This window comes from Vitis vinifera, chromosome 19, assembly GCF_030704535.1.
Source record: "Vitis vinifera cultivar Pinot Noir 40024 chromosome 19, ASM3070453v1".
NCBI lineage: Eukaryota > Viridiplantae > Streptophyta > Magnoliopsida > Vitales > Vitaceae > Vitis > Vitis vinifera.
In genome coordinates, this window is record NC_081823.1 from 3,999,515 (window position 1) to 4,006,202 (window position 6,688).

Genomic DNA, 6,688 nt, shown 5'->3' on the forward strand with positions numbered 1-6,688 from the left:
AAAAACTAAAAAAAATATTTATAAAATGATATTAATATATGATACATAAATTATTTTTACATATTGAATAGCATAATATAAAAAATTTATTTATAAAATTTAAATATTTTAATCATGAATATTATTAAATATAACAAAATTTGTAGTTTTTAAAAATAGAAAATATCAGAATGTGATAGAAAATTTTATTTTAAACATTTAAAATAATATATATTTCATATTATTTTTTGTTTATTTTATAAATTACATATAAGTATAATATAACATAAAATATCTCATTATCTATGCTACTTTAAAATATTATATTAATAGGATATGTATGGATGTATATCCTATCCTATCTTATCTTCAACTAACTATAACCTAATATTCTTCATTATCCAATCTTATCTTCAACCTAATATTCTTCATTATCCAATCTTATCTTCAACTAACTATAACCTAATTTTCTTCTTTATTGCATATATTCAGCGATAGAACAGGACCTCAAGGTTTAGGTCGTCCTCCTATTGGAAATACATGTTGACCACGAATGCTTCCGCATACCCAACTGGACTTGCACCAGTCACTGCCACAAAAAGATCAAGCTCTGTGCTTCAACCTGGTGCCAGATGAATGCACCACTGGGAGAATCGGAATTTCCAGCTTGATTCCCTTCACGTCCATGCAATCATAAAGGCTTCACTTTTCTGTTTTTTCTTTTCGTTCTTAATAATCACAAAGATTCTGACATGCATCTTTTGGTTTCTTGGTTTCTTTGCATACTGATTTATTCATCCAACCCTCAAATTACGAGAAAAACAGCCCATTTGTGTGGTATCTTGCCATGAGAACTATGATAGCTTCATGTGGACGGTTGACACTCCACCCAGTATGTTACAAGGCTAAAGGATCTTGTTTGGTTGGGGAGAAAGTGTAGGGAAATGGAAGGAACCAAAATCTTTGAACACTGCATGGTCTCAAATTTTGGGGTTCTTCAAGAATAAGATAACTTGTCTGGTTCTGTTTTTTCTTGGTTTTGTATGGAACCAAATAGAGGAGTGAGAAAATTGCTGTTCTCAGTAATGTTCTTGTTTGATTTTTGATGTTCTTCCACTTCTTTGTACAGGGAAAGCTAGATGGTTTGAAACGTAAATGCATGTGATCAGAATTAAAAAGATTATTAAAAAAGAAAAGAAAAAACAAGAAGAGTAAAGATTGTTCTTCTTATAGGTTAATGGACGTGAAGATCATCAAGTTGGAAATTTGCGATTCACCCGGTTTTCAATGGCCATATATTCATCCGAAACCGTGTTGCAATGTTCGTTGACAGCTTGATCTTTCTTTGACAGTGACGATTGCAAACCAAGAAAATATACCCTGTAATTTTCTTTTATTGATTTTTCGTTTCTCAGCAACCAAATGTACATCGCAGGAGGGTCGACTTCAATGCATGAAGGAGCTAGCGGCAAAGTACGAAAGGGAGGTGGCCATGAGCTCAAAAACAACATAGCCAATCCGGTAGTACAAGTCCTGGTGCAACGCCACTGTACCAGACTACCAGGTCTTCCACCAGCACCTCCATCTATTCATCCTCCTTATCCTATTATTGGTATGTCTAAACCTGCAGCAACACCATACACTGGGGGAAAGCCACCACCGTATTATCCTCCTTTTCTGTGTAGGAAAACAATTCCTCATTTCGTTTAGGCTTATCCGGTTCACATAAAGCTTGAGGGAAGATATATTTTTATATTCTACATCAAACTTATTTCACTTTTTTAAGTCTTCTGCATAAACACTAAATAATTTAAAATTATATAATTTTTTTTACTAATTTTAATTATATATATATATTTTTTACTTTTTTTTATGGTAAAATCAAACCTTAAGAAATATATTTAAAATTTTTTTTCTTATTTCTTAATTTTCAGGGGCCAAATATAACTTAAAGTTATATGGAAAATAAGAAAGAAAGTGGTCTAGGATTCATCAATGGATGATATGGTGGTGGCATAGACTTTCCCCTAGTTTATGGTCTAGGTGGAGGTCTAGACATATGACTAGGTGGTGGTGCACCATGATGACTAGGTGGTGGTGCACCCAAACCACTAGGTGGTGTGTTCTTGGTCATGTTGTTTTTGAGTTCATAGTCTACTCCCATTTGTATTGTTGGAAAGTTAAAGGCAAATCTAAAGAATTATCTTGTTCAGGTATAAAAATTTCTTCACAATAATAATCTCTCAATAATAATAACAACCTTTCATTATTTTTTTTGAATAAAAATTGCACTTTTTATATTATTGTAATTCCGAAAACAAATTCTTCATTGCAAATTTTAATTTTGATACTTTGTACCATCTCTTGTAATTTAAAAGAATTTTTACTATATATATATATATATATATATTATGATAATAGTTTTTGATATTGTAGATATTGTTCATCTAAGTTTTAAATTTTCTATAATGTTTTTATTGAAATGGTATTTGAAGCTTAAGAGTAATTTTGAATTAATCCAATTAGGAAAATAGTATTTGAATTAATCATGCTAAAACACAAATTTACATTTTTCAAATGATCATTAGATAGAGTTTACCTTAATTATTAAACCATTTTTTTCCTAATTAGGATAAGAGAAGAGAGAGCAACCTTAACCCTTGAATTTCAAATTTTTTGTACATTAGAAAGTATTTATTTCTTAGAAAAATTTATGAGAAGATATCTTAGTTGTTCGGTCTCCCTTTATTAATACATAAATCCTTATTTGTAGGCTGTAAGGATAATATCACTATGAAATCAAAAGGAATCAATTTCATGCTCACTTGCTTTTCTGCAATTCTTCTTCCATAATCATAAAAAGAAGAAATAAATTCTTAAATTTCACTAATGAAAAAAGAACAAAATTAAAGAAATAAAAAATTTATATTTTCACTTCCCCTTTAACAATCTTGAACAAGAAGGAATATAATTTCCTTGTATAAGAATGACTATGAAAAAAAAAACACCATTAATGAAGAAGGTATATGTTACAAAAAAAAAAAAAAAAAAAGGAGAAAGGAAGAAACAAATACCTCACAACAACAGAAGCTTTCAACTAAGCTTTCTATAGTATATTTCGAATAACATCTAATTTTTTTATTCATATTGCCAAATATACAAAAATTTTAACTTGGATGAGTAAAAAATTAGAAAATATCTTAAAATATATAAGGTGCAAATAAAAAAATAAAAAATAAATAACACCAATCAAATTGATTGCTTTTAGAGACTTGAGAAATTTAAGATTTATGTCTAATTAAATTTATTGGTTTCAATAAAATTTCACACATCAAATCCTTTTGGCATTAGGATTTCTAATTATTAATTTTTTTTTCAAAAATTTGCTCATTGGCTTAAAATTTTTTTGGGTCAAATTAAATTTTTTATTTCAAATCCTTTTGGTATTAGGATTTCTAGTTGCCAATAAAAAAACAAATCAAACTAAATAAATAAATAAAGTAGTAAAAGCAAAGCTTAAAAAAAATAAATAAGAAAATAAATAAGAAATTTGAATCAAAATTCAAAATAAGAAAAATAAAAATAGTGAAAAAAAATAAAAGTTTGGAAAACTTGTTCCTTGGCTTAAAATTCTAGCCAAATAAAATTTATTATTTCAAATCTTTCAAATTTTTGAAGGGATTTGTAGAGGGACAAATTTTATGTTGACTCATTAATTGCCGCATAATAATTGGCTAATAATATATTAACATGTCATATAAGGTAATCTAATAAAAAATCAAATAAATATTATAATTATCATGATTAATTAATTATGATAATTATCATAATAAATAAGATTTATCTCTAGAAAATTTAATTGTGATAATTATGGTAGATAATTAATTATGATAATTAAAATAAATAATAATTATCATCTGCTACCACAGCGCGATTAAGTATGTGAAAAATGATATGTTTGATTTCCGATTGACTTCTCAGAATCTGTAGAGTTACTGTCACGACCCAAATTTCGGGCGACCCAAAATTTGGCGCCCCAGGTCAAAGGTTTGACCTTAAGGGTTTCTCCTATTCCACGTTGGCAGTCAACTAAAACACTCTGAATTTTTTTTTTTTTTTAACATATAAGTTCCACTAGGGTTCTCACCAACTAACAATATTTTAAAACCTTACTCAAACACATCAAGATTTAATAAACATCATTGCATCCCAAAATAAAGTTTCATAAAAATCCCCTTAATCAAACTAAGGTCTTATTACATTATCCATAATTCACTTATTACAAGGTCTCAATGCCACAAACACAATAAAAAAAAAATAAAACCTTTCCACTAAACCGCTCCAGGGGCATCCTGAAGTCCTCCCTGTCCCATCTGTGGATCCTCATGAGTGATATCTGCATCTAAAAAGATATAAAAAATGAAGGGATGAGCATTTCCACATTGCTCAGTAGGGTGCCTAACACCCATAGGGTTAATGGGGGATTACTATATTTTGAGAACCTAAACGCAACAATTCACCAATATAAATCAAGTCACACAATTTAACATATAACATTAAACTCAATTCCACAACATCCAATCATTAAATGAATGCATATAAACTAATGACACACAATCATACAATGCACTATCGTTCTCAGGCTTTCACTAAAGGATACGCGTCCGCACCCAAATATACTCCCCATTCGGAGTCTTCCCGGGGTAAACTTTTGGGTCTTTCACCCTAGGGATCTCTCTCCCTTCTTAGTTCGCCTCACACGGGCTTTCACTTTTCATCACTATTTTATTTCTTTTTTCCATTTCATACACTTTTCACAATTTTTTTTCTTCATACAACCATGATGCAAATGAATGCCACAAACTCAAAAATTCCTTAATAATTTTAACAATTCCAACATTTTCAATAACCCAATAAAATAAAATTTTCACATTAAAATTCCCGAAAATATACCAACGAATTTTCGGAAATTCACACATCAATATACTTGAATTTATATCACAATTTCAGAAATTTTCAATAATTCTAATAATTCCTAATATTTGAAAATAATTATTTTTTCACAATAAAATTACCGCAAATATTCCAATAAATTTTCAAAAATTCATAAATTACTAGATTTGAAATCTTGCCCTAATTCCGGAATTTTCCTACATTTCTAACAATTTTTAACAACCTAAAATAATTATTTATCAATTACAAAGAATTCCGAAAATTATAAAAAATTCCAAACAAATTCTAAATAATCCAGAAAAATTCATACAACACCCATATTTCCTACTTAACTCATAATGACAATATTTACAATTTTTTTTTCAAAGGAAAAACACATTAAATTTAAGTTTTAGGGTTAGGGTCCCCTACCACAAATCTGAGAATTTGGCCGTTAAAAACAAAATCAGCCACCGTAGACTTGTTCCTCTAGTCGAATAGAGTATTTCCTCCAATTTTGGCCGAAACGGAGATCGTTTGGTCGTCCAAACGGCGATCGTTTGGTCGTCCAAACGGCCGGTCAAAGATCCGGCGAGTGCCCTAATTCCACAACCGCTGCTCCTTTCTTCTCCCCGCATTCTGCCCTTTTCAAAAACTCCTCCTTTTCCTTTTTTTTTTTTTTAACAGCCCACTTCACATGGCTTTTAAAAGCCACCAGCCACTTAAGCCCATATCCAAGCCCAACTCAATTATTATTATTATTATTTTTTCTTTTACAACCCATTACCTTAACAACCCATATTCAAAGCCCATTGAATATATTTATTTTCTTTTCTTTTGTTTATTCTAATTGTTTTATTTGATTTCTAATTCATTTTTTTTAACACATAAATTTATTTATTAACACCAATTTAAAACTAATTTTCTCAATATTATTATTCATCAATTTAATTTAATTTTTCTTAATTAATTCTAATTAATTTTTTTTAATTAATTCTTTTTTTTTTTTTCCGGAAAATTTCAATTTCTAAAATCCTAATAAATTTTCTACCCTAAGGCTGACATGACATAAAATTTCAACTCGTTTAATTGATCGACACAATAAAACGAAATTCACCAATCCGAAATTGACACGTGTTCTCCAACACTTTTCTTTTTTATTTTTCAACCATCACACAAAATAAGACTTTTCAAACTAAAATTGCTAACGTGGCATAAAATACCCGGTCATTACAGTTACTCCTACCAAAAATCTATATATGAACCAAGAAGGTGTCGTCCCTCATCCTTGAAGCAATTCTCAGACAGCAGATGGAAAGAGGTTTGAGATTTTCTTCCACATCTTCAACCTTTCTCTGTACAAAGACATGAACGAACATCAAAAAACAAATAAGAATGTTACTGGGTATAGAAATTGTCATTAAACAAATTATCTTATTCTTGAAGAACCCCAAAATTGAGACCATACAGTATTCAAAGATTTTGGTTCCTTCCCTTTCCTACATTTCTTCACCAAACAAACATAATGACCAGCCGGGTTTAAGCATTGACATGAAGCTATCATTGTAATTCATACCAAGAATCCAAGAAATGCGTGCATTCAGCGTAAGAAAGATTATGAAAAAAAGAAAAGAAAAAACAAGGAATTGAAATTATTCTTCTTATTGGTGTACGCTTTACGATTGCATGGACGTGAAGAGGTTGAAGTCAGAAATTGCGAAACTCCAACTGGTTTTCATTGGCCATGCATTCATCTACTACCACGTCGAAGTGTTCG

At 29.8% G+C, this 6,688-nt stretch overlaps 1 long non-coding RNA gene across 1 annotated transcript; it reads left to right on the forward strand.

Annotated features, from left to right (window-relative positions):
• Positions 1-473: 473 nt before the first annotated feature.
• Positions 474-1,755, forward strand: LOC132253424 (uncharacterized). Its single transcript, XR_009465269.1, has 2 exons — positions 474-1,300; positions 1,415-1,755. It is a non-coding gene; the product is annotated as an uncharacterized LOC132253424 (long non-coding RNA).
• The last annotated feature ends 4,933 nt before the right edge of the window (positions 1,756-6,688 follow it).